Genomic DNA, 6,209 nt, shown 5'->3' with positions numbered 1-6,209 from the left:
GCTCACAGCCCAGTGAGCCTAACAAACAGACGTGATAACACACATGGATGCTTGTGTAAGATGCGGGTTCATCATCGCCTACTCCTGCTGTGGGGGTGGGGGCTGCAGGTACAGATGGCTTCACTGCACCACCAGCTGCATGTGTGGGTACCATTTACTGCAAACATTCCAATACAAACTGTGACATCATAGACCCAGGGATCTCCTGTCCCATCTCCAGGAAACGGGTCAGCATGAGACAGCTCCACGTATGTGACAGGGCCTGAGTCCACCACTGTCACCCTACTGTGTGTGAGCAAGGCAGTGGCTCCCAAATCCTGTGGCCTTGTCTTCTGGGGCCCCAGGCCTTCAAGAGGCCTCCTCAGGCAGACCCTGCAGGTTCCAGCCAAACGTGAGGCTTTAACAGCAGAGCATAAGCAAGGTGTCAAACTTGATCTTTGTAAGACGTATTCCTTGGCCCACGATCTCCCTTTAAAGGAGATATACAAGCAGTTAAAACCATGGAGACCAGCATTCTTCTCTCTTATCCTGAAATTCCTTGTTCTTCAGAGAACAACAGGTGGTCCATTAAATATGAGCAAGGTTTTCTGCCACACTACATCCATGATGTCTGTGACCTGTGACCTGTTACCACGGCAGAGGGTAGGCAGGCGCCTGGGCAGATCCCAGACTCTGCTGCTTCGTAGCCGCGGGGCCTTGGGCAGATCCCCTCACTTCCGTGACTCTGGTTTTTCATCTACAAAATTGAGTTATTGGTAGCACTGATCTCAAAGAATTGCTGGGAAGATCACATGGGTTGTTACAACAAAGTGGTTAGAACTGTGCCTGGCACATAGTAAGCACTAAATAGATACTGCTGCAGTCGATATAATTATTAATACCCCTAACAATGGGCATTTATGTTATTAAAGGTAACTGGTATTATTGTGATCATGACCACAACTCATTAATCATCACTGATAAAAACTTCTCAGTGTTGGAATTATCTTAGATTCATGTGACTTTTTCTATTAAAAATAAAAGTAGTTTACTGTTGGGAGGAATGCAAGCTGGTTCAGCCACTATGGAAGCTAGTCTGGAGGTTCCTCAGAAAAACTAAAACTAGAGTTACCTTATGATCCAACAATCCCACTCTGGGACGTATATCCTACAAACCTACAATTCAAAAAGATACATGCACCCCAGTGCTCATAGCAGCACTCTTCACAACAGTCAAGACGTGGAAGCAACCTGTATGTCCATTAGCAGATGAATGGATCAAGAAGACGTGGTATGCATATACAGTGGAATACTACTCAACCATAAAAAGAATGAAATAATGCCATTTTCAGCAACATGGATGGACCTAGGGATTATCCTACTAAGTGGTCAGACAGAGAAAGACAACTATCATATGATATCGCTTATATGTGAAATCTGAAATATGACACAAATGATCTTATCTACGAAACAGAAACAGACTCACAGCATAGAGAACAGACTGTGGTTGCCAAGGCAGGAAGTTCAGTATCAGTAAATGCCAACTGTTACATATAGGATGGATAAACAACAAGATCAAACTGTGGAGCACAGGCGAGTATATTCAATATCCTGTGATAAACTATAATGGAAAAGAATATCAAAAAGAATGTATATGTGTGTGTAACTGAGTCCCTTTGCTCTATATTTGAGCAAATGTACTAACACAACATTGTAAATCAACTATACTCCAATAAAAATTTGAGCAATGGTACATTACACATGCAAAAAACTACCTCCAAGAGAGCTGCGAAGGTCACTTTGCTGCGCCCTCCTTACCCCAACTGGCTGCTGCTTCTGCTCTGGTATCCAGGGCACGCGTGCACAGAACACAGTGGCAGGGAGATTACTGTCACATAAGAGAAGCAGGATGATGCTATCCTGAAGGATATCTGGCAGACTGGGGCCTGAGTTCACTGGAAAACTCCCATCAGGACAATGTGGAGACCACTTGTGGGGAGGAGAGCATGCAGAAGCTAAGAGACACTTCAGACAGAACACTCCATCTTCCATCCTCAAGCAAATCATGGAAGTTGGACTCATCAAAGATACCACACTCTTCACAGGAAACCTCGCAGGAAAGTCCAACATACAAAACAGATCCACTGAGGCTGTAGACAGGAGGGATTACTCCTAGAATCCTGCCCCTGACACTCCTTTACCTTCCAGGTTGTTGTTCAGTCGCTCAGTCATGTCTGATTCTTTGTGACCCCATGAATTGCAGCACGCCAGGCCTCCCTGTCCATCACCAACTCCCGGAGTTTGCTCAAACTCATGCCCATCGAGTCGGTGATGCCAGCCAGCCATCTCATCCTCTGTCGTCCCCTTCTCCTCCTGCCCCCAATCCCTCCCAGCATCAGGGTCTTTTCCAATGAGTCAACTCTTCACATCAGGTGGCCAAAGTATTGGAGTTTCAGCTTCAGCATCAGTCCTTCCGATGAATACCCAGGACTGACCTCCTTTAGGATGGACTGGTTGGATCTCCTTGCAGTCCAAGGGACTCTCAAGAGTCTTCTCCAACACCATAGTTTAAAATCATCAATTTTTTGGTGCTCAGATTTCTTCACAGTCCAACTCTCACATCCATACATGACCACTGGAAAAACCATAGCCTTGACCAGACGGACCTTTGTTGGCAAAGTAATGTCTCTGCTTTTTAATATGCTATCTAGGTAAGCCCTATAGAAATCATAATTTACCACTTTCTCATGAACTATAAAATGCTGCTCAATACAAGGTCTTTTGAGTCATAAATCAGTGATCGTGTCACAGGTAGGGTTGGGGCTCAGCTGGGGAAATGGCAAAGTTCTAACTATTAAATCATCAACTGAGAGTCACTGAGGCCTATTCCTGTGTGTTGGCAAGAGGAAGGGTCTGCTTATCCAGTATTTACACCTAAACTTCCCTCGGCTACTCCTTAGGTACAGTCAACACCTTGACTGTTTTAACTTGGGGGGTGATACACATTGTGTTGACATTGGTTGTATCCAGGAAGCACAGTGTTACAGGTCCCTCTCACCGGAGCTGATGTCATTTCTAGCACAGTCAGCCCACCAGTCACAGGCGGTGGTCCCCACGTGAGCACAGCGTAGCTCCCACTCTGCCCCTATGAGTCTCTGCCCCCTCAGTGGGCCCCTCACGGTGGCCGGGAAGACAGGCTGGCTGAGTTGTGCATCCGCTTTGCAGGGCCGAGGCTCTGCACTGCGCCCACCACCCCACTTAGCAAGGACCCCCTCAAAGGGCTGGATTCAAATACAGAAATTACTAGATGTGTTTGTTCATCAATTTTCCATATTTCACTCTTGGAATAAAAACTGGTCCTGCCACTTACTACTCACAGGACATCTTCTGACGGGCCTTTGGTTGAGTGTGGATGTGGACAGACCCTGACCCTGGGAGGCTTCATGACGATGAGGAAGAGAAGACCCACAAAGCTTCCTGAATCCTGTCCTGCAGGTGAGCTGTGTCCCAGTCTATCACCCCAGGACCACCAGCCTCTCTTTCATCCTTTTCTCTCCAGCTGCGTCCTCTTCACAGGAGTTTTCCCTCTGGGACGACTGCATCTGAACCTCTCCATGAGGCCAATGTGGTTGCTACTGTTCAGTCCCTAAGTTGTGTCTGATTCTTGATGATCCCATGAACAGGGCCAGACTTCCCTGTCCATCACCAACTCCCGGAGCTTGCTCAAGCTCATGTCCATCAAGTCGGTGATGCCATTCGACCAACTCATCCTCTGTTGCCCGCTTCTTCTCCTGCCCTCAATCTTTCCCAGCATCAGGGTCTTTTCCAATGAACTGGTTCTTCTCATCAGGGGGCCAAAGTGCTGGAGCTTCAGCTTCAGCATCAGTCCTTCCAGTGAATATTCAGGGTTGATTACCTTTCAGATTGACTGGTTTGATCTCCCTGCCATCCAAGAGACTCTCAAGAGTCTTTTCCAGTATCACAGTTCAGAAGCATCAGTTCTTTGGTGCTTAGCCTTCTTTATGGGGCTATGTGCTGACAAGCAATTTGGGAGGAAAGATGGGTGGGGAAGAAATGTTGGATTTGGATCCCAACTGAGTACCGGATTAAACAACAACCAGCTCAGAGCTGGAGCTGAGGTCCTCCTGCACCTGCCCAGCCAATGTCTCCAGGGTGGCCTCTCAGGAATCAGCCCTCACCAGGCACTTCCTCCAGCACACTGGGTACCAGAGGGAGGAAGGGGCGAGGAGGAGGGACTCTGGCCAGGGGAGAATCCAGAAACTGCTGCTTCCCTTTTGTGCAATGTGTCTGAGGACATTCTGTTTAGATCTTTCTAAAGAAATCATTTTTAAAGACTGATGAAGGGCTGTTCAATCTAATAATATCACTGTTTGAGGAAAGCGGAATTCCTTCCTTCCTCTCCTCTTTAGGAAGAGTCCACTCCAGCTGTATAAGAAGAGAGTCAAGAGATCCTTTTTCCGCTCACTGGTCCTACCAGCATAACTTTAGCAAGAAGATTGCACCAGGAATTTCCTATGGACGTAAATCACTGTTTGAGGTGTTAAAGTGAGTAATTAGGTCATTTAGCAGAAATGCACTGACATGTAGTGAGACTGTTGAGACCCACGGGGAAGACAGATTAATGTGGCAAACTGCTTCCAACCTCAGTGCAAAGGAAGCGGAAGTAGAATCCTTGTTATCTGGGAGAAACGATGTTCCCCTTCGTTCATCGTCCTTAAAATAAGACAAATCCAGATGTAACCGCCCTTATTTACAGCAAGCTGACGACTCCGCTTGTCAAATTCAGTTGAATGTCTAAAGTAGCTCAACGTTAATCCATCCCTCCCCCCGAGGCCCGTAAGAACCAGATCACGGGTCTACATAATAAATTCTCTGTGCCAGGAAATTGCTTTAAAGGAATAATGTTTAGGTAAGTAAAGGAAAAAAGGCTTCCTACTGGGAGATATTTTCTGAACAAAATTAAATATTATAAAACCATATTATTAAATTCTGTCAAAAAGGTGTTAATCTCGTTACTCTGGCATGGAAGCTTTGGTTCTCCGTAATTATGGATCACTGCGAACTTAACCTTTTCTGTTATCTCGCAGCCAACATGTAACATAGGATTGGAGAGAGGGAGAGATGGAAAACATCAGAAAGAGTGGAGGACAGAAGTGCTGTGAGTCTGCCCACAATCCAAACTGAAACTAAGCAGGTCAGACCTGCAAAGTCTCCGTCTAAAGGCATTCTTTGGAAACCATGGTAAAGCTAGCAGGCACCCGTGTGTACACACACACACACACATGCACACACACATGCTCACTCCATGCATGCTTTTCATTTCTTTTAATTTAAAATCTGTTGAAGATATGTACATGGCTCTTACAGACTAACTGTCTTTACTTGGACGACTCCTTGTGAAAACCTCTGCCCTTTCAAGGGTGCCTTCCTGCTGAGTATCCCTGATGGCTTTCCACCCGTTCTCCGTGACGACGACCATCCTCACAAGCACGCGTCTACTACAACCGTTAACAACATTGCCAATGCTGTGTGCAGACTAATGATTAAGACATGTTACCTCTGCCCGTGACAGAGGCACCCACATGCCAGAGCTGACCTGGGTGGGAGTCAAGTCACACCCTCTGACCCTTTGAACTCACAATAGCATTGAGGATTTAGGACATATCTGCAGAAAAGAAATAATAATGCAAGGTTGCTGATGCCGAGTGCTATCAGGGTTACAGGAATGAAATAATTACACACCCTCTCCTGGAGGAACCTGACCCAAGCCCACCGTGGCCACAAGGAATCCTGTCTCCCTGACAACTCCCAGGAGGTTTCCCTTCTGGGCTCGATCGGGTAGGCAGCCTGGTGCTGAGCAGACAAGGCAGCAGAATCCTGCCGTCCTTCCCGGTCGGTCCCGGAAGGAGGTGTGTGACAAGGAGGTTGTGTAAATGCCGCTGGCCTTGTTCACTCATCTATAGAATAAATGTATGGCACTAATGCAGCTACCTGCATCCTGAGCACGCTCTGAAATGAAGTAAGACCCTGAACAAGTAAAGGCAGTTTCCAAGATCTAAGCAACACTGGTTCCCCACACGCGGGCACTGAGTGTCCCGTTACTGTTTTCTCAGTTCCCACCCTTCCCACTTCTGGGATCTGCAGTCCCATTGGGGGCCCATGGCGTGGTGTATCCTCGGGTGATGCGTGTTGACTGGATGCAGGAGCAG

General features: G+C 47.0%; 1 long non-coding RNA gene across 1 annotated transcript; it reads left to right on the top strand.

Annotated features, from left to right (window-relative positions):
- Positions 1-232: 232 nt before the first annotated feature.
- On the top strand, positions 233-5,775 carry LOC110136982 (uncharacterized). Its single transcript, XR_002313795.2, has 4 exons — positions 233-421; positions 3,359-3,474; positions 4,410-4,545; positions 5,088-5,775. It is a non-coding gene; the product is annotated as an uncharacterized lncRNA (long non-coding RNA).
- Positions 5,776-6,209: the final 434 nt, after the last annotated feature.

This window comes from Odocoileus virginianus, chromosome 1 (assembly GCF_023699985.2).
Source record: "Odocoileus virginianus isolate 20LAN1187 ecotype Illinois chromosome 1, Ovbor_1.2, whole genome shotgun sequence".
Lineage (NCBI taxonomy): Eukaryota > Metazoa > Chordata > Mammalia > Artiodactyla > Cervidae > Odocoileus > Odocoileus virginianus.
Note: the sequence above shows the minus strand (reverse complement) of the source record. Positions and strands in the feature narration are given on the sequence as shown.